Genomic DNA, 22,836 nt, shown 5'->3' with positions numbered 1-22,836 from the left:
CTACGCAGCGCCCAGATCACGTCGAATTTTAAGAGCGCTCCCTAATAGGTGCGACAATCTTTTGTCAGATAACTGGGTGAAAATACGTTTTTCACACATAAGATTCACATCCGATCGGGGGGTTTTACAAGTCATTTAAAATAGGTGTAAAATGCCAACGCCACTTCCCAAATTACCGTACTCCATCCAGGCCTTCGTCACCGGTAATATATATATATACATACATATATATATATATATATATATATATATATATATATATATATATTCCAGTCCGTTTTAATTTCTTTGCAGAGAATAATATCCAAAAATGACAATTTTTTTTAAATTTTTTATTATATATCGATCATGGTTGAGAGGCTGCAGCCAAGTTATTTATAAGAATCTCCATTAAATTATCTCGTTTCAATTAAGTTATTACATTAAACATATTTTTTAAAACATTTTTTTTAAAAAAATCCAGATAATTTGCACTTTCCACTCTGACCACTAAGCCTAATAATAGTGTAACACTTCCTGTTCTGAAGAGATCACTTTTCAGTAGTCGTCTCGTTATCATTACAGGCAGGATTACAATCATCTATGGTTAGATAACAAGGGATAGAAATCATGGAGCCCCTTATAGCAAAAGTCAGAATTGGACTCCCCATTCAAAAAAAAGGGGGTGGGGGTAAATAAGGAAATGGGGCCGATATATGAAGACGGGTAATGCAGGACAACATGTGCTACAGGGAAAAGCTACAAGCTGGCGTACATTTCCCTTATTACTTATTATGATAATAAATAACTGGCCCTACCCCCTCTGCGCCCTCACCATGCCCCCGTTTTAGGAAAGTGGCAAAGTCGGAGCACGGTTTTAAGAAGTCAAAATTTTTGGTGTACAGTTTTCTGCCAAAAATTGCAACTTTTTATGCCTAAATATAATGCATCAATCTGCCACAATGTATTTTCTCTTAATATTTTCAAATGGTCATTAAATTTTCAGACAACTTAGTCTCACTTCATAGAGTATCGATTCTGGACCAAAATGTAATGCACTTTAATGTAAAGCATGGCTTCCTTCTGCCTGAAAACCTGACATTTCTGCCACTAGGTGTCTCCCTTCTAGCTAATTTTCAGTTCACTCCCTGTTGCTGGGGAAGTTCCATCCATAGATAGCATCCAAAAGCAAGACGGCCTTACAGCGAGCGGAGGGGGATACACTTGTGCTCTTACTTGTGTATCTTGCCTACACAGTCCATTAGTCCAGCTGACAGGCAGAATACTGTAACCCCTTGATCTACATTTTTCTTCACATCCTCTCTCATACTGAGCTACTGATTTAAAGGGTTAATGATCTCAGCACTCAGACTAAAGGGACAGCAAAAGGGATCAAAGTGGTTTGAGAAGGGCCTGCGGGCCCCATAGCAATTGCCTAACCTGCATCCATGGTGTGCATGCCGTTGACCTTTGCTCAGGTCACAGAGCATGCCCACAGTACTCTCCCATTTCATACAGTTAACACATCCAGACTATAGATATCTATGGTGCACATGGCTGCTGTAAAGCATAGCTCTGGATGCTGTTAAGCACAGCTCAGGCAAGATGTCCGCCTCCATGATCCTGTACAGGAAATAGAATTAAAAATCTACATTCAAAAGATAAAGGCGGATTTCAAAAAGTGATATGTTTATTGTTTTAAGTTAAAAAAAAAATCTGTATTTGTGATACATTCCCTTTAAGGCTATATTATAGGTTTACAACAGATAACCATCTCAATATCTATAAAATATCTATGGCTCGGTTCATATCTGTTTTTGGGCCATTCTCTTCCCCTCTCCGAATGAAAAATGCGGAGAGAAAAGCGCTACAAGCGTTCAGAAACTGAGTGTAAACCACACAGACCCCATTAGGGTCATTATAGTCTATGGGGTCCGTGGGGTTCCTAAGGTAACCGCTTTTTTATGCGGATTAGGTTTCCGTGTAGGGGTCTCTAAGTGGACTATGATACTGCATGCGTGAATTAAAATGTGGCCAGAGATGGGCAATGCGCTCGGTCCGTCCGGGTCCCAGATTAATTTTGAGTCAAACAACCGCAGCTCTTCAGGTCATGTCGCTATTTTTTCCACAGATTTTTTTCAAAAAAAGATTTGCTACCGACTCCCATTGAAATGAGTGGGTGGCATTTTTTCAAGGCAGATTCCGCCTCAAAATTCTCCTCAAAAACCTCAGTGAGAACTCACCCTTCCACTGCCACCAACTTTGCACAGTTCAATATGTGCTGCTCCAATGATTCTAGCACAGTTGGATTTTTCTCTAGCCCCCACCATTCCTGAGCAATCAGTACTTTTAGTTTCAGCATCCAATATGCAAATGAGGCTCTCTACTGTCAGGAGGGTGGCGACGAGCTGGAGCAGATAGCCTGGGACCCCCTACCTGACAGTAGAGAGTTTTATTGTGCTGAGACTAACAACATTGATTGCTCAGGAATGGTGAGGGCTACAAAAGAAATTCCAACGGTGCCCATTAAAGCATGCAAAGTATTAGCATTGGTTAAAGACCTGGAGCAGATAGTCTGGGACCCCCTACCTGACAGTAGAGAGTTTTATTGTGCTGAGACTAACAACATTGATTGCTCAGGAATGGTGAGAGCTACAAAAGAAATTCCAACTGTGCCCATTAAAGCATGCAAAGTATTAGCATTGGTTAAAGACCTGGAGCAGATAGTCTGGGACCCCCTACCTGACAGTAGAGAGTTTTATTGTGCTGAGACTAACAACATTGATTGCTCAGGAATGGTGAGGGCTACAAAAGAAATTCCAACTGTGCCCATTAAAGCATGCAAAGTATTAGCATTGGTCAACGAGCTGGAGCAGATAGTCTGGGACCCCCCTACATGACAGTAGAGAGTTTTATTGTGCTGAGACTAACAACATTGATTGCTCAGGAATGGTGAGGGCTACAAAAGAAATTCCAACTGTGCCCATTGAAGCATGCAAAGTATTAGCATTGGTGAAAGTGATGAAAGACCCTCTCTAACATATACTATCTATAAATCCTACGGGGGGGTTCTATTTTTTTCTGTTTTATTCTTCGCTACTCTTCTGTGTTGATATGTCGCCAAACTAACTCCTACCAGCTGCCCGTTTTGGGTTCTTGCCCCACGTCCTTATACAGGAGGGTTACTAGATGGCTACATGAGTTGCTTTAGATGCAGCTTTGGGGAAGGGGGAGGGGGTAGGATATGGTTTCCATACAACACTCGGTCTCTGCTGATACAGAAGAAATATAAAAGAATAAGAATGTAATCCGCCACATCAGTTCCTGCGCTCAGTGGGGCTCATAATCTAATTTCCCTATCTCAGGCACACACACGCCGGCCGCTGCCAACCTAAACTATAGGTATGTTTTTACACTGCGTGAGGAAACCAGAATATGAGAAGTAAACCCAAGCAAACAATGAGGAGAGCATACAATGTCCATGCACTGGTTACCCTGATCAGATTCGAACCCATGGCCCCAATACTACCGGACAACCACATAGACCAGTAATGCTTCCATACAACATACTGTATAATGGATGTCTTACCTATGGCATGTTCTTTACTAGGTATGGTACCCTATAAGTTCCCCCCAAATCTGAGTTAAGACGTTATTAAATCCAGCACTTGCCTTGAAATTACGACAAGGTGCACGGAAAAAAAAACGGCAAATCACAACTTGCAACAGCATCACTTTAGTCTAAAGAGCACCCGCCAAAGATGATGAAAAACGGCTATTCATGCCCTTATCTCAAAGCAAACATTGAAATCCCATACCACATGCAAATGTTTAACAATGGAACAATAAAGCAGATAAATGTCTTTGAAGAACATTCATGGAATGCCCCCGAAGTGGTGGGACTGTCGAAGGGAAGAAAGGTCATGGGTTTAGTATAAAATATCCCAGATCACATTGTTAGTACAGATTGTTAGTACAAAATAAATCATTTCTGATAGAAGACGAGGCAAAGAGCGTCAGCGCCCGCCACTGTGTACGCCTCGCCGCCTGCTGTCTCAATGCCAAGTTGTAGTTTCTTCAGAGTAAGGTCTCATGTTCTTGGTATAACCACTTTCGGCCAAGGCCGTGTGATGCTCGGACTCTACTACTGGGATATGTTGGGTCCTGGCCTTCACGCGGTAGATACTTGTCGTCCTAGCTAAGAATTGTTGCAGACCAAGTCATCAGTGGCGTAACTAAAGTCTTGTGGGCCCCCGTGGAATCTATTGTCTGGAGCCCCCTACCTCATCCCTACAGCAAATTCTTGATAGTGATGGTTACGGGTGCCAAGGAGTTTAATCCACCTTAGTGTGGTTAGCGTAATCTATGGGTCTCCTTGGTTTACGGGCCAGATGGAAGCTGCAATCTCAATACTCCTTGGCCCTGGTGTAACTGCACCCTCTGCACCTCCACAAGTTACACCCCTAGCAGTCATATTCCCTCAGGTCAGTGATCTCTTTCCGCAGGATAAGAGGTTCAGGAATGGTCTAAGGAACAGGACAAAGTTCTCAATCTTAACTTAGACCTACAAATTCTCCAGATCTCAATCCAGTCAACCATCTCATCGATGGGCTTGAAATACAAGCCCAATCCATGAAGGCCATACCTTCCAACTTAAAGGACTTAAAGGATCTTCTGGTGACGTCTTGGTGCCAGATACTACTGAACACCTTCAGGTTAGAACCATCTCATTTGGGAAAATTTATTTCTAAAGGGGTTTTCAGAGATAAAAATTGTGGGTTGGGGTAAAATAAAAAAAATATGGAAATGATACTCACGCACCCCCAGGCCTCGGTTTGGGTTTTGTGTCCCCCCCTGCCTCCATTTCTCATACTGCATAGGCCAGAAATGCAGTGGCTCACGTTTTAGAGGTCACCTATTGGGTGTCAGAGGTGACATCACCGATACCCAACATGTGACCACTTAATTGTGATTGACTCTAGCCATTCTACCTAGTAAATTTTCCATTGCATAGTCCCAGAGTGATTCATATTGACTTAATTTGGTTTGGGTACCATGTAGCTTGTTTACCACTGCAGAACTTGTTGTCAGGGAAGTGATGACCAATCGGTAGAGTTGTGTTTGGATATGTGACCTTCTAGTACCACTTTGGCCTTCTCTGTATGTAGACTAAAGCATGTACCAAAAAAGGACCTGGTACAAGGTACATTGTGGCACATTCTTACAGTGGAAAATTGACAAAAGGGGTTAAAATCTAGCCAGGACCTGGACTTATTCTTTTGGATCCCAGTTGCATCTCCCAAAGAGCCTACTTCCTGCTAAAAACTCCATCCCCTCCCTACCTAAACTGCCTTAACCCCCTAAAGACCTCATACAATGAATTACATTCCTGACCTAGAGCTACGTTTGCCTACACACTACGTACATACTGATACCCGATTAGATTCTGAACCCCAATGCGATATGAGTAGGGTTGAGCCAATCTTGACTTTTCAGGATCGATTTTGAAATCCGATTTCCGATCATTTTTCATTCGAACCCAATCTCGATCCCAATTCCGATCCCAACGCAAGTCAAAGGGATTTTTTTTTACTAATCGGAGATCGGATTTTAAAATCAATCCTATTCACTATACAGCATGGAATCTAACAATTGAACGGTTTAATTGTTAGAATCCACGCTGTGTAGTGATTTTTTTTTAATTCTCTGGCTACTTAGTCCCCCCTGGTGTCCACTTACCTGCAGAGATGGCTGGTCCGGTGCCCGGTGTTCTCGTTCTTCTTCGCCTTGCTGCCCCTGCCTCCCAGGTTAGGAGAGTGTGGGCGGGTTAGGAGAGTGTGGGCGGGTACTGGGAGAGGGGACGTCACATCTCCCCGCCGTGTACCCGCCCACACTCTCCTAAGCCACAAGCCCCGCCTTCTTCCTAGCTCTTTAAACACTAACCTGGGAGGCGGGGGCAGCGAGGCGAAGAAGAACGAGAACACCGGGCACCGGACCAGCCATCTCTGCAGGTAAGTAGCTACTAGAGATGGTAGCTAGTCTCCCATTAGAATGAATGAACGCAGCCGGCGCGCAGGGGGTTAAGGCTGTGTGCCGGCTGCTTCCATTCATTCCTATGAAACCGCAGCAGAGCCTTCACACTGAGTATACACTCTGCTCAGAATGAGCGTATACTCAGTGTGAAGGCTAATATTGTTAGCTTTTCCCACAATGCTTGGTCGATTGCTCAACCCTAGATATGAGCGATGACAACATGTTCATGCTATATCAATAATAAGGACCAACCTAGTCTTTTTTAATTCTCCCCCTTCATTCCAAAGCTTATAAGTTTTCTATTTCTCTCTATGAACCATATCATATTAAATAATCTACCATTACGGTAACGTCGGCAACTAACTACCATATGGATAGCGTTTCTCCAAAACCTCCAACATTCCTCATGATTTCTCTTATCGTATTCATCCATCGTAACGCCGGACACCATTAACCCTTCATATCCTCTTAGTTATCTCAATGCAAAATGTAAACTTTATGCCAACACCCCGACGTGTGGCATTACCCAACATTCTACACCAACATGGTCCTTCCACCCGTCTTGCCTTTTGTGATGAAATTCACATCCATGAAGACTATAAGAAGGAGACCTTGACCCGTAAATGAACATCTCAATTAACGAAAGCCCGAGTGAAGACGCACTACATGCGCCGCCGAAACACCAAACCCAAAAAAAGAATAATGTATAAATAACTAGTGTCCCGCATCTGCTGGGGAGACAGATTAAACACTCGCTCTCTCTACAGTCTGGGGGATTTTCATGACCCAGAGAAAACATATTCTTAGCACAGATGAAATGCATATCAGTGCGCGATTGGGTCATTTCAGGTTATGCTAGCATTCCTCCTCCTGATATTTCACACGTTCTCAAGTGAGTATTGAAGGCATTGCAATCCAAGAGTGAAAGATGTATTCATTCCCTCACGATCAACAAGTGTCTACAGAGACCTCAGCATCACAACCTACCCTCACATATAGCGGCCTCTGTCCACTGCACACGTGGACCCGAAGCCCCGGGGGCCTGAACATGCATCCCATTAGAAACACTCATATAGAAACAAATACAAGGCCAGATATAAACTAGAACATGACGGTCTCAGTACAAACCTGCCCAGATTAGAGTCATGGCGTCTTTAAAGAAGACCTTTCACCACTTCCATTAACTTTAGTTCTTTACATTCCGCTCTGCTGATTCTGAATTTTTTCTCTAGCCCCCACCATTCCCGAGCAATCAGTTCAGTTAGTTTTTGCACCTAATGGTTCTACTGTCAAGTAGGAGGTCTCATGATCCCCATCTAGCCCAGGGGCACCTCATAGTCAGTAGAGAGCCTAGTAAACCTATCGGGCAACAAAATGAAATGCACTGCTCAGAAAGGGCGGGGGCTTTAGAAAAAATCCAACTGTGTTTGACTTCATGGACCTATATCTACTAAAACCAGAGTTGGTGGAGGTGGTGAAAGGTTCTATTTGAAGGGTAAGTCCACCTTTTACTATCTTCTAATGTGTCATTTAGATAACACCAGTAACTTGTACCTGTACACAGGTTGGACACACGCAATAATATTTAAACCCACAATTGTTTTAGGACATGATGATCATCTAATGAGTATTGGGGTCTCCTGACTCTACCTTGGGTCGAGGCCCAGGGTCACATGCTCAGTCCTATTGTTCTCAGGAAACATAAACTTCTGTCAGAGGTATTTGGCAGTTGCCCCCTCCCCTACCCTACTGCAAACTTTTGTAAACTTGCACATGTATGGTGGGTCAGGAGAGGTAACTATTCAGAAGTACATGCCCATCTTCTGACTTGGCCAACTTGGCTCTTGTTGAAGTGAATATCATTGTAATGTGTATGCATGCTACTCACTTGCAACCATGGGCAAAAAACTGGCAGTATGGAGGACTCCATATAATTCCTTACTCCGGCCACCTACTGTATAGGACAGGGCACCCGGTGTGCTCAGGACCTCCGTTATTGTAGTCAATGGGAGACAACCAAACCAGCAATTTACCTGAAACTTCAAAAGAGTCACGGACAAGCATGAATATCTCTTTTCATCTGGTTACAATGACTGAACAACCACTAAGAAGATCCCTTTCACCTAGAAAAAAGGGCCCAAGAGGTCCGCAGTCCATGTAGTACCAATATACAGGGTTAGACCAAGATGCGGAATAACCCTGGGGCACGCTCCCTATGTGCTCAGGGTGCTTCGAAAACCAAACGACTTTACATCTACTAAGCTCTTCTGGGTTGGTCTTCTCAACTTCATGGACCGCGCAAGTATTTACTAAAACAGAAATATCAGGAGAGGTGACAGGTCCACCTTAAAATTCCTGCCGGGGTCATGGTCAGAGGTGTAACATGGAGCTGATGGGTCGCAATGCAAAATCCGTACCAAGCCTCCCAACTAGAGTGTATTTTTTATAGTACTGGTCGCCTCATATTGGGAAGAGGCACCTTATGGGCCTTGTTAGGGTAAGTTCACACGTAGTTTTTGGGTCAGGATTTTGAGGCCATATCCGCCTCAAAATTCCGACCAAAAAGATGGTTCCCATTGAAATCAATGGGAGGCGCTCAGGAGTTTATTCCGGGAGATGCTCATTCTTCAGGTGGAGCCACCTCGCGATTCGGCCTGAAGACACTCCCTCCTCCGGACTGGGCTCATTCATTGGGCCTAATACTGAGCGGAGCACGCGGCTGGATGCCGGAACAGTGCACCGGCTTTCAGTCGCAGCTACCCGACTTTGGGTCCAGAACCTGAGGCGGAGGCCGTGCGAACTTACCCTTAAAAGGATTTTACCATTAAAGCAACTTTTTTTCTAATTACCACGTCAGAATAGTCTTAAGAAAGGCTATTCGTCTCCTACCTTTAGATGTGGTCTCTGTCGCGCCATTCCTTAGAAATACCGGTACTTACTGGTATGCTAATGAGGTCTCGACAGCAATGGGGGGCGTCCTTCTTCTTCATCTGCCTCCTAGCCTTGTCTGTCATCTTCTTTCTTCGTCATGTCTGACGCCTGCGCAGTCGGATTTGACAGCGAGACCCTGTTAGAGCCGACTGCGCATGCCGGCCGGCGGCCATATTTCCAAGGCTGCAATTGCGTGCATGCGCAGTACACCGAACAGAGTGTACTGTGCATGCTCAGTAAGGTCCGTACAGCCCTCCGACGCCTGGATGAGTTCACTCGTGCGTCGGAGGGCTGTACCGACCTTACTGAGCATGCGCAGTACACTCTGTTCGGCGAAGACGTGAGGAGCGTACTGCGCATGCGCGCAATTGCAGCCTTGGAAATAAGGCCGCCGGCTGGCCTGCACAGTCGGCTCTAACAGAGTCTCGCTGTCAGAGCCGACTGCACAGGCGTCAGACATAATGAAGAAAGAAGACGACAGAGAAGGGGAGGAGGCAGATGAAGAAGAAGGACGCCCCCATTGCTGCCGAGACCTCATTAGCATACCGGTAAGTACTGGTATTTCTAAGGAACGGCGCGACGGAGACCACATCTAAAGGTAGGAGACGAATAGCCTTTCTTAAGGCTATTCTGACGTGGTAATTAGAAAAAAAGTTGCTTTAATGGTAGAATCCCTTTAAGGTTTTTGTGCTTTGGTGGTCCCACCTCCAATTACACCCCAGGTCATGGTGCATGAATTGGGATATGAATGAAGTGAGCAGGTGATACTGACCACTCTATAAATCACAAGTATAAAGGAGAAATATACTCCATGACTCCTTTATAGGACACTTCTCCTCCTCTCAAGAAAGCTCCAGCTAAATGGAACAAAGTCCTGCCGTATGACCGCGGATTACATCACCCGCAGCCGCCATTTTCACCATTCAAGCGTCTCAATTCCTCATTGTGCTGAGCTGGCTCAAAGTCACCGATTTTTCTCCGTTTCAAAAAGCAGAATTTCCATTCTTCAGGTTCTCATGCCGCTCTTCCAAAAAACTGGTTTTCTACACTCAAAGCAGGTTCTGTGTGTACACTGTTTTTTCCTGTTTCCGAACAAATGCCTCTGCCCTTTCCCTCGCAGCGATCTGGCGGGTACCTGTCAGCCTGACATACCGAAATAAGACCGCTATAGTCCAGTTGCCTGGGGACGAGCCACAAACAATTTCATAGGACGTGTTCATTATTTATCGGAGCGTTCTATTTTCCGCATTATTTTACGGCTTTTTTTAATGATGATAATGTAGTCTGAGTATCGGACATGAGCTGGTGTCTGCCTAACCTTATCGCTGCTGCCTGCGCCTTGTTCACACGATTGCAAAAAATGGCCATGTCACAATTGTTTTTGGAACGGCCATCACATGGTTGTTTTGATAACATATTGTCTTCAATGTATCTTCACGTGGCTGGGTTTTTATTATTTTTTTCACGGCATGAAAATGAACCTAGATAGAGCCATGTGAATAGACCCATTGAAAATCATGGGTTCCATAAGGGCCAGGTGATGGCCGTTTCATTGCCATGCAAATGGCGGCTGTCCAGGGACTTGCACAGACAGACAGAAACGGTTGTGAAATATAGCACTGACATGTGTATAAGACCTTAGATTGACCATTCCAGATAACTAAGGCCTGGTTCACATCTGCGTTTGGTAATCCATTTGGGGGACCCCCTGAACGGAATACCGAACACATTGACAAGCGGAGAGCTTATGAGAGCACATGGACCCCATAGACTATAATGGGGTCCTTGTGCATTCCGCACGGAACATGCAGAGAGAAAAGAACTTCATGAACTACTTTCTTCTCTGCCTGACTCGCACGGAAAACACACAGACCCCATTATAGTCTATGGGGTCCGTGTGCTCTTATAAACTCTGCGCTTGTCAATGTGTTCGGTATTCCGTTTGAAGGGTCCCCATACAGATTCCCCGAACGGATTACCAAACGCAGATGTGAACCAGGCATAAGGCTTGACTTATGATGCCATTTATGTCCTTATTCACCTTACACAGCCATTGCAAACCATATAAGTCTATGGGTGTATTCATATGTCATACGTTCATTCACATGGAGTAAACGCGCATGTATTTTGGCAAAATACATGTGTAAAAAATAAGACTCCCTTTGACTTCAATGACTTTTTACACGTGTATTTTGACGTGTAAAAAAATGTCATTGAAGTCAATGGGAGTCTTATTTTTACACGTGTATTATTTTACACGTGTATTTTGCCAAAATACACTCGTGTTTACTCCGTGTAAACGGGCCCTAAAATCTGCAGCAAAAACAGCCGTGTTTCCACAATGTGTGGCTTTAGCCTACGGCCCCACATTGCAGACACGCAGTGGGAAAAAAAACGCTGCAATTTACAGTTCCAGCAAAGTGAAGGCGATTCTGGTTACCGTATATACTCGAGTATAAGCCAAATTTTTCAGCACAATTTTTGTGCTGAAAAAGCCCCCCTCGGCTTATACTCGAGTCAAACAAAAAAAAAATAATAATATTTTTTTTTTCTTTTTTGGAGTGTGTGTGTGTGTGGGGGGGGGGTCTATGACCAGCTGCAACATCAATGTATAGAATCTCCCATAAAATAGTGGGAAAAAAGAAGCTTTAAACAAAGTTGTAAATCCCTCCTTTCCCTAGAATACATATAAAAGTAGAGAATGACTGTGACACACATACACATTAGGTCTCCCTGTGTCTGACAGTGCCCGGTCCACTGAATATAGGGTATCTGCAGTGCTCCTGTTCCGTCGGGAAGGGGTTAATAGGAGCACTGCAGATCCCCTATAGTCAGCCAGGCTGAACTCCAAGTGGGGAAAAAAAAACAGTCTTCAAGCTCAGGGAAGGGGCAGACAGACAACCAAAACACCCCCTCCCCTTCCCAAGCACCTACTGCACCCAAAAACTCCGACCATTTTAATTTTTGAAATTTTCCAGTAGCTGCTGCATTTCCCCCCCTCGGCTTATACTCAAGTCAATAAGTTTTCCCAGTTTTTTTTTGTGGTAAAATTAGGGGCCTCGGCTTATATTCGGGTCGGCTTATACTCGAGTATATACGGTAATTTCATCCATAGATTGCGGGGGGAAAAAAGAGCTGCGGAAAAGTTTGTGTTTTTGAAAACGCTGCATGTTCATTTTAGTGGCAGAATCACGTAAGTTTTCCTCTATATTTAACAGGGGAAGAAAAACACAATGAAAAACAAAAAATGGTATAGGCCCTAACCCAGCTTGGGGGTGGCGTAACTATCTGCTCTCGCTGTAACCGGGTTATTTTTCTATATAAATACGTTTTACACACGAATGCCCTTAAAAAGACGCTAAATCTAGTAAAAATAAAATTAAAAAAAATTCATATATTTTTGAGACTGTGATACTTTTTTTTTTAGAATTTTTCCAAGAAAACAAGGGTCTATCACCTCTGGGTCACCTCCGTCTTGAATTAGAGATGGGCTGAGGGGCGCAGATTAGTTTAATTAGCTCATCTTGTCTTTATTCCAGACAAAGAATCCGAGCGGCCGACGCCCAACTTCCTTTTTCATGTGCAGAGTGCGGAGGATTGGGAGGAACCTCATGGGACCTTCTTTTTTTTTTTTTAATCCTTCACCTTTGGATTGCTGTAAGGAAGGGCTTCTGAGATTTCGGAGATCACTCCACCTATCGCTTTATTTTTTATATTAATATTTTTGTTTTATTTGAATGCCTCATAAATTATTTTTTTTTTTTTTTTTTTTTTTTTTTTTACTGTGGATCTGAGGACTGGACTGGGTGGATTTTTAGAAAAAGGGGCTCATATATAGTGTGGGGGAGACAAAAAAAAAATAGGGGGTCATGTATTGTGTGCTGGGCCCAAAAAAGGGTTAGGTATAGAGGTGAGCGAGTAGTATTTGATCGAGTAAGTATTCGATAGAATACTACGGTATTCGAAATACCCGTATTTGTTCTAATACTACTCCTAATCGCTGTAAAGATTTGATTCAGAACCAGCGTTGATTGGCCGAATGCTATACAGTGTACAGAATTCAGCCAATCAATGCTGGCTCTGCCAGGGGTTGTCTGTGAGGAGGTGGAGTCTAAGATCGGACCACAGCAGTCTCCATGTTCCTGCCCCTATGAACATGTATATATATATTCAGCATTTCTTAGAAAGATCAGAACATACCACAATGGCTATGAGTAAGGGATAAAGATATCCTGAAACGCGTCAGCGATTTTTTTTAGACACTTAAATGTTTTTCTGACTTTTTTCACTTTCTGTCTATGGATCTTGTAATTTTTAAAGTCATGGATTAAAGGTTATATTTTATTCAAAAGTCTGGATGGGGAAGCAGTTTTCTATTCGGTGATTTACTACATATGTGTAGCCTTCTAAGTCTAAAGGCGTAAGACGTTGCACCCCGAAGACTTCGTGTAACTACGGTAGGTGAGCCAGCATCAAGAGTTTTTTTTCTTGCGTGTTTATTATTTATCTGTACTGTAAGTAGAATTAGTTATGTGTACAGTAGGGCAGCATTATTTATATGTACTGTATGGTAGCAATGTCTATATGTACAGTATGACAGCATTATTTATATGTAGTGTAAGTAGCATTATCTATGTGTACAGTAGGGCAGCATTATTTATATGTACTGTATGGTAGCAATGTCTATATGTACAGTATGACAGCATTATTTATATGTAGTGTAAGTAGCATTATCTATGAGTACAGTGTGGCAGCATTATTTATATGTACAGTATGACAGCATTATTTATATGTAGTGTAAGTAGCATTATCTATGTGTTCAGTGTGGCAGCAGTATCTATATGTACTGTATGGTAACATTGTCTATATGTATAGTATGACAGCATTATTTATATGTAGTGTAAGTAGCATTATCTATGTGTTCAGTGTGGCAGCAGTATCTATATGTACTGTATGGTAACATTGTCTATATGTATAGTATGACAGCATTATTTATATGTAGTGTAAGTAGCATTATCTATGTGTACAGTGTGGCAGTATTATTTATATGTAGTGTAAGTAGCATTATCTATGTGTACAGTGTGGCAGCATTATTTCTATGTACTGTATGGCATGGTATACATAGTATAAGTAGCATTATCTATGTGTACAGTGTGGCAGCATTATTTCTATGTACTGTATGGTAGCATTAGCTATGTATACAGTATAGCACACTAATTTCAGTACACAGTATAGTAAAACTACTTGACCACTTCGTATAATAACTGTATCTCTGAAGTGCCACATATGCAATAACCATATTCGTACCCATCCCCTTCCTTCACAAAATCATACAGGACATGCTAAGGAAATAATACTAGACCTGGAGAATAAAAGACAATTTTAGAAAATTGATAAAATTTGGACCTTTCTTGATGAAGGTAAGAAGACACAAGGACAGTCAGACGCACGTCCAGGATTTCTGCTACTAACCAGCAGCAGATGCTATACTGACACCATCACCCTCCGTGACTTTCATTACACTATCTCCATATATTGAAATCACCAGAAACACTTCATTTTCTAATCATCTCCTTAAAAGTGCTGGATGTCCTTGTACATTGACAAAAAAAAGTTAATCAAGTACATCTCAGACGTGGAATATCTGATTGCTTTGTGTGAATTGCAGCCTGAACGTACACAACTTCACTTGATGTCAGATTTAATAAGAAGCAGATTAAGTGAAGTGCCGAGTTTCAGAAAGTAATTTATATTAATGCTTATAGCAAAATTAGGTCATGGTGTAATTGTAATAAACGCGGAGCGGCCTCACATTGTCAGTCTTATTAGACGCCCGGTCTTGGTTCTTTAGTCTCTAATCAAACTAAATGCTGGGAACAGAACTCCACGAGAACCCTGCCAGAAATGGCAATTATCAGGGCTCAAAAATCAGCCGCGCACGACTCGTTTATACGTTATCAAAATGTATCGAGAGCAGACACAAGGTAACCAACGTATAGCGAGCGTCTGCCGCACACTCAGGCCGAAAAAATGAAATGAGATGTTTTTTGTAATATTTTCCTTTATCTGTCCTTATTAAGGAGGTATTAGAGGGGAACTGGTAAAAAAACAATATAATGACTTATTACAGACTCCTCCAGATAAGCTCCGACCGCTACTGAGATGACCATGCTGGATCTTCTTGCTGCTGTGGACATGGATGATGTTAGGGTAAGTTCAAACGGGGTTGTTTGGTCAGGATTTTGAAGCCGGCTTCCATTCTTCAGACTCATTCTTCAGGCCGTTTCGCCTCGCGATTTGGACTGAACACTCCGGAGTGGAGTGCGCGACTGGATGCCAGTGTAATGCACCGGCATTCAGTCGCGGCTGCTCGTATTTTGGTCCAGAACGGGTTCCAGACCTAAAAACCCAGTGTTGAACTTACCCTCAGGCTAACCTCATATATTACAATACCGAAAGCCTAACTTACCGTTGTGAACAAAAGCACCATCTGATGTGTATGGTGGCCTCCCCTGATGATAGGTGTTGAGGGAATGTTGGGTCCGTCATGTTGGATTGTAACGGGCCCCACCCTTTTATTTTTAGGGATGATAAATTACTGCCAGAGAAGTTCAGCTACAACTCGCTATCCTCTGCAAACTGTAAAGTCAAATCTGTAGTTGTACGGGGATAGGGGTTCGGAGAGGCATAGCATGAATCTCTGGTGCCCAAATGCAAAATCTGTAGCACTATCCCCAACTATTATGGTGCCCTCATATTGGAAAGAGACAACTTATGGATCTCCTAAGGTCTCTGGGTCCAGATGTGACCACATTGTCACAGCCCCTGAACTTACACCCCTAGGGAGGAAGAAGTCAGGACAGTTATTGAGTACGGTAAGTGCATGGCCAGCTTCATGGTCATGAATGGTCATCAGCACTTTCACACTCCATGGTCCTCAGATCTTGACCCAAAAATTAACTTTACGTAGGTGGTCTAGTAGTTGTGTTGCACAATTTTCATCACATCTATTTCCCCATTGTTTTATCATATAAATACAATGTTTCCCAAGCTCACTTTAGGGCTTCATTCACATCTGCGTTGGAGTCTCTCTTTGGAGTCCATCAGAAATCTCGGAAGAAACTCCTGCAATTCCAACTTTTTTGCCTGGTGAAAATTAGGGCCATGGGGCCCCTCGGGATCTATTACTGTCCAGCATTAGACGGACTGTTTTCCCAACTTGCTATGGACCACAAGAACATTGGCAGTGGTGCGGATTGGATGGTGCATCTACAATTTTTAGGGTGAACATAAAGGGATAAAGCACCAGTAACACAACAACACCCAAGTCAATCTCTACCCAAGTTGAAAATGCCCAATGACTCAAGTTTTGTAATGTACCCGAACAGAATTTTCTATTACACATCGAAACCCCGAACCGCCAATTTTTTGGACAATCCATGAAAAAAGTCAACGGAGGATTTGATGCAATTTCCATGTAAACTGTCTCCCAATCCATGTACTATTTTATGGGAGGTCTACGAAAAATGAGGACCTACTGTAGGGTGTATACGGTCAGTTCAGACCCTCTAATAGCAAAAATAGAAACCACATTGGTGTCCCCGAAGACCACGTTAAAAAATAAGTAAATGTTGGCCAAGCTCTCCGATCTAAGACCAGCCAACCCTGTAATGGGTATGGTGGTGCCCCGACTCTGACCACAGATTCCAGGGAAATGGAAGGAGGGTCAACATACCTGATTCTTAATGCCCATGGGTGATAAATTGCTGGAGGATATATGACATCAACATCGAAAACGCATGCGCGCTGCGCCAAGAGATCAGCCCAACACTTTGCAGTCTATAGTTTCTTCCCAACTTTGTGCCAATGTCCATTTGGTAGGCTAGCCAGAAATAAAGAACCCATAGAAGGGATAAAAACCTTTGCTTTGGAACGGTAGACACGACCTTTAAGCGACATCACCAAAACATTGTATAAGACCCCAAAGAAGAGGAGGAGTTCGGCAGCTCTGCAGATGGAAGCTAAAAAAGGATCTGCAAAAAAAGCGAAAAAGCTGCCGGCTGGATCATGAGTCAGACAAGTCTGTGCAAAAAAACATCATTAGTATTCGCTGAATTTTAGCCGTCAGGGAAGAAAACAAAGAATAATCATTTACAAATCGTTTTATCCGGAACATTCCACGGACGATTTCTTATATAGGTGACACCGGATGCTAATGATGTGTATACCGTCAGATGATTCTATGTCATTATACATTGTATTTGTTACGTTTCCAATGTATGAATGAAAATCATAATCAAATTAATAAAAAAAAACCCATTGCATTCATTAGAAGGAGAAGGCGCCGGAATACAAGGAGCCCTGCACCGAGGAAACAATTAGCAAACCATCCGAGCGCTCATAAAGCAATTTTCATATACGGCCCTGACTAATTACGGCGGGTTTGTGTTTACATTACACAGTGTGCCGGGTCAAGTGGTCTTGCCTTAAATGAAGCTGCTGTAACTAAGCCGTCTGTAAGTGGCACTTGTCGAATCTCTCCGCTTCTTTTTATTTGCATTAATATACAAAGAATCAATACATGCTCATTTGATTCCTACGCGCCGCACCATACTTCAGGGGAGAATTCAGATTATTAAAAACTTTAGCCTTTTTCTGCTCGGCTTTTAAGTGGCTCTTCTACGTATAAAGTCAAGAAATGAGTTTCTCGAGAGGGCAAATGTATTTTACGTAGAGAAAAAAAAAAAAAAAACACAGACCTGAGTCTCGTTGTCTCAGTTTAGTGGGAATGTGTCACCCAATCGATGACCCGCTTTTAAGTTTTTGCATTAAACATGTATATTTAAAAAAAAGACTATATCCTGCAATTTTCATTCTGACCACTAAGCCTAATAGTAGACGGCTACTTGCCAATTTTGTAAAGTTTAATTTTTTTGCAGCAATGAACTTATTTGTATCACAGACAGGATTACAATAGAAGATAACACCACTGACCCATCATGGCATCCACTGCTGAATGAAGGGGATGTCACAGCTTAGCTACTCCCCATCCCTACACAGAGCATATCCAGAAGACTCTCCAATTACTTGGCTGCTGACTTTTGCCACCTATCTCCAATGGAGTGCTGTAAAGCGTATCACAAGATGCTGTAAGCTCAGGGAAGATGGCTGCCCTCATAACCAACTACAGCACATGGAATAAAAATTTTGCAATCTGAAAATAGGGTTGCAACGAATAAAAAATTGACAGAGTAAATTGAGCTTTTATATAATACATAAATATATAGAATTGAGCACCTTTGTATATACTTGACATTGCGTATTAGGTCCCGATCCCGACTAGAGATGAGCGAGCAGCTGTTTCGAATAGCACGCTCCCATAGAGATGAATGGAAGAGGCCGGCACGCAGACTTTGCCGAACCCCCCGCGTGCCGGCTGCGTCCATTCATTTGCATTGGAGCGTGCTATTGGAAACGGCTGTTTCGAATAGTGTTCGCTCATCTCTAATCCCGAGTTATACCTTATACTCCAGAGCTGAACTCACTATTCTGCAGATGTATGGGATCTTCCAGATTTGGGATTTCTATCCACTCAACAAACCTCAGTAAGGGGGCTAAAGGGGTCACTTTAGACTGTCTATAATCAGGTTTTTACAGTAAAAAATATGCATTTTCTTTTTTTCGAGAAACAGCGCCATCCTAGGCTGTGTCCGGTATTGCATCTTAATTCCATTCACTTGAATGCGAATGATATAAAGTGTTTAGCGGCTATAGATGCCAAGAAGCAGTGAATCTTAGAAAGAAAAGACATATAAGCAGTACAGTGCAAAAGTTTTAGGCAGGCAAGTGTAAAATACTGCAAAGTAAGAAAGCTTTGAGAAATAGAAGTGCTAATGGTTTATTACCATCGCTATTCGGTGTGACCTTTGCCCCTTGCTTGCATCAGGTCTTCTCGGTACTTGCAGGCAGTTTTTGGCAGAACTCGGCAGGGAGGTCGTTCCCGCCATCTTGGAGAACTAAGACTTGTCCAATCCGTCTGTCTCTTCATGTCATACCAGACAGACTGGGTGATGTTGAGATCAGGGCTCTGCGGGGGCCATATCATCGCTTCCAGGACTCCTCCTCTAAGGGGTAAAGGGCACCCCAAATATTGATGGGATTGGCCAAAACTAATCTATTAACCCTTCTATTCCTGAAACCTTTCTTACTCTGTGGTTCATAGCACTATATATATAATCTGTCTGATGAGCGCCCGCATTTCCCAGCATTATATCACCAGGTAAAGAGGCCGAGAGCGGCCCCGCCATCCCCACTATGGCACGGCCCAGCAGGGCGCTGCAGCATCCACAATCCCTCTTGTTCTCCAGCACTGTACAAGCATCAAGAGAGCCCTGTAAAGCGGAGATCAGGGGTCATGGCAGCCTTTGTAGCAGGAGGTTTTACATTTCAATGTCCTATACTTCCCACAAATCAGGAGAAATGCAACGCTGGTTAAATGAGGACAGCTTATCATTCTGGAGGCTGCGGCTGCAGGAAATGAGCTGGAAGGACAATAAACAATACGCCTTTCATAGGTAAAGCCTCCGCATCAACAGTATTATGTCTATGGACGGCTGCATTGACTAAAGGGTCTCTGGCAGGTGGCGGCTGTGGGATACTGATGGTAAACCATTGTAGATGTATTAGGGGATTGCATATAGTATATACTGGGAGAACAGTCTGGGGGAATACAATTCCTTCCATCATGCAGATTTGCTACAAATGTTGGATATTTTTGTTTCCTTAACAAACATGTTGCAAGTTTTTTTTTTATGTGAATATCATTGGGAAAAATCCGCAGCTGAATCCACATACATGACGCAAAGGGAGAAAAAAAATCGCCATATGTTGTTACAGCAATAATACTACCATGCCGCTGTTCTATTATATAAGCCTTTTTTAAATTTGTCACCCTGTTTTATAAAGCCAAGCCAATAAACAATAAAATCGTGGAGACTGGTGGCAGAACATTCTAGATATCTATAATACCCATGTACTTCCATGGCATCGAAAAAGACTGTTAGTGATGAGCACGAGGTTAGGAATCTGCAAGTAAGTCTTCCTTGATGTTAAAAGGAAATGTTGCTCTAGCGCCACCTTTTGGAAGGCAGATCCCTAGAGATCAATGCCTGGTTTTTAAAGAACCTTTTAAAGCCAAATCAGAACTTTTCCCAAAGGAAGAGAGATCTATCAACCCTATAGGGTCTGCAGATGGGTTTCTCCTCCCTGATTTGACCATAAACCCAGACAATGTCACTAGGTTTTTTTTGGAAACCGGGCATTGATTTATAGGGAGCAACCGTCCAAAAGGTGGCACTAGAGGTAGAGAGAGAAAAACTATTTGGATATTCCTTTTTCCAGAATTTCTAATACGTGGAGACCACTATGGTGAACTTTAAAGTGTAGGGTGACTTTTGGAGAGAGAAGTCTGCATGGAGGCTACGCATGTGCATACGGAGCAGGGGGTGCAGGAGTAGCCATTGCAAACATACACCTGCTACCTGCACATTGCAGTACCCTACTATAGAGCCAAAGGCATCGTGTTCCACATAGATACTGCCCCCTAGAGGTAATAATATGACATCTAATGATGCATGGGCCAGAATTTAACAATAAAAGCATCCGCATATGAACCCGGCAACATAACCCTGTACCTGTATATTGCACAAAGAGGATTTTGGCTCTAGGTTTGCAGCACCGATGTCATAGATGTCATATCTGTACAATATTCGGGTGTCTGGTACATTGCATAGACTATGTGGGAAGACTATGTACAGACCCGAACATAATGCCAAGGGAGGGAATTCACTGTATTGCCAAAACCTCTTATTGTTCAAGAATCTGTATCCCAGCAAACCGCTTTCATATCTCTATACAGCAGTCCTAAGAGTAATCCTGAGTAATAATATCATTACTAATAACGACTCCTATTACTAGAATCATATTAATATCGCCACCAATAAAAATCCCAATAACTCCAGTTCTGGCAATTTCTTTCTCGCCGTCTCGTCCTATAAAGCTGACTTCAATACTGCCACCTGGTGTCTTCCAGTGATTTTGCATCCAAGTGAGAATATTTCGCCAACCTTCAGCGTGGTTTCATCATGTACTGCGATGCTTCGCCAACGTCAAAAGCTATGGCTATACCTTAAAGAACGCGTAAAGGTAGTTTGTAGGTTGAGCTGGATGGATGGGGGTCACTTAGGACGATATTCAGTATTCGCAATCAATAAGGAACTTATTTCTGCAGAATAAATAAGAAGAGGTCGATACCAAGAAGTAAAACGAGAGCCACTTACGGTGAGTGCTGCGGTTCCCGTCGCACGTCCTGAGCGTGATGGGGAATACGCGAATAGTAGCGGCGAGGCTTCCAGATGCTTTCCAGAAATATCCCCTTCTCAGCACATTCCTTCTTCAAAGATGACTTATTAATTCCTCCACCAGATGGCAGCAGCGACATCTTCAAGTTCAGGAACTCGGAAGAACAATGGAGTTCTTTATTCTGGAAAGTTAAGAAAATGGCTGGTTGTGACAGTGGAACAGATGTACGAGGCAGATATTAACTCTTTACGGGCTCCGCTACGCCCGCAGCACAATGACAATGACCGGTTGTACCTGTGGGGTTACCTAGAGCGGAGATTATTAAGTGCGTTGCAGATAGAAGGCCGGGATTGTGTATTCTGACAAGTAGACATTAGTCATGTTTGACTTTGGAGTTGGTCCCCCCCCAGAGATTTCTCCGAACCTCTAATTAGACATGCCTTATACATTCCAGATCCTGCACCGATCCCCAGATGTTCTCCTTCTGCCTAATAATCTCCACTGTTATACAAAAAAAACCCGGACCTGATAAATGGGAAATTTCTGACAATGTTTGGCGGAATTAAAGTGGTCATTTTTTTTTTTTTGCATTCTATTAAATGTCAGAATATGTTGCAAAATGATTCCGGATTTGTCTGACAGTTCGGTGCACGTAAACACGGAGACGGCGGGCATGTTACAGATAAATGCAGTGGTTTGTATGCCTAAAATATGTAATATGCCCAGTGGCGGTGCTATAGGGGGTGCAGAGGTTAGGGATACACCTGGGTCCTGCTGCCTCAGGGAGCCCAAGGGCCCGGCAAAGGACAGCAGCCATATAAATGGCAGGGGACATATTAAAGGAGGGGGGGGGCAAAGAGTCTCCAGATATAACACGCCACTGAACATAGCCACAGTTAAAGGGATTTTTCCTCGAACAGAACTATAGTTAGATGGAAAGTCAAAAGTTAAACGTTTTTGCAAATGTAAATAATTAAAAAAATTTGCATCCATCTTATTGGTGACTGTTTTTTGTCTTGATCGGATGGCAAAGAATATTACCATGAAATGTCTACAAATGTATATATGGTTATACTAGCATATGCCCGCGACTTCATCTACGGGTTGGTGTTGGCGCCTAGCCGCTTATATTTAGCCAATTGCTGTTGTGGATGATCGGCCTACTCCCGTCGTACTCACTGAAACTCTACACACTATATACTCCTCTTGCCCACACACATCCTGCATGTTCTGTAGTCTCCTGATCTTCCATGAGACTCCATTTTCTTTCAGCTTTCACACTGTCCAGCTTCATCCTATATAGCTCCGCCCACAAAATAGTGTGTAGCTCCACCCACTGCCTAGCATGATCCTATCCTAGAATGGTTGAAGGACCTGTGATGATGTCATCACAGGTCCTTTAGTGTTGTGTGAACCTAAATTCCTTCACTGCGGTTGTGTAGTGACGTCATTTACCGGGATAAAAAGTAGCCTATGTTTTAATCGGGGTTCCGATCCATGTATGTGGCAAATTTCATGCAAATCCGTTCAGCT

This window comes from Leptodactylus fuscus, chromosome 2, assembly GCF_031893055.1.
Source record: "Leptodactylus fuscus isolate aLepFus1 chromosome 2, aLepFus1.hap2, whole genome shotgun sequence".
Lineage (NCBI taxonomy): Eukaryota > Metazoa > Chordata > Amphibia > Anura > Leptodactylidae > Leptodactylus > Leptodactylus fuscus.
This window is presented reverse-complemented; position numbering follows the sequence as displayed.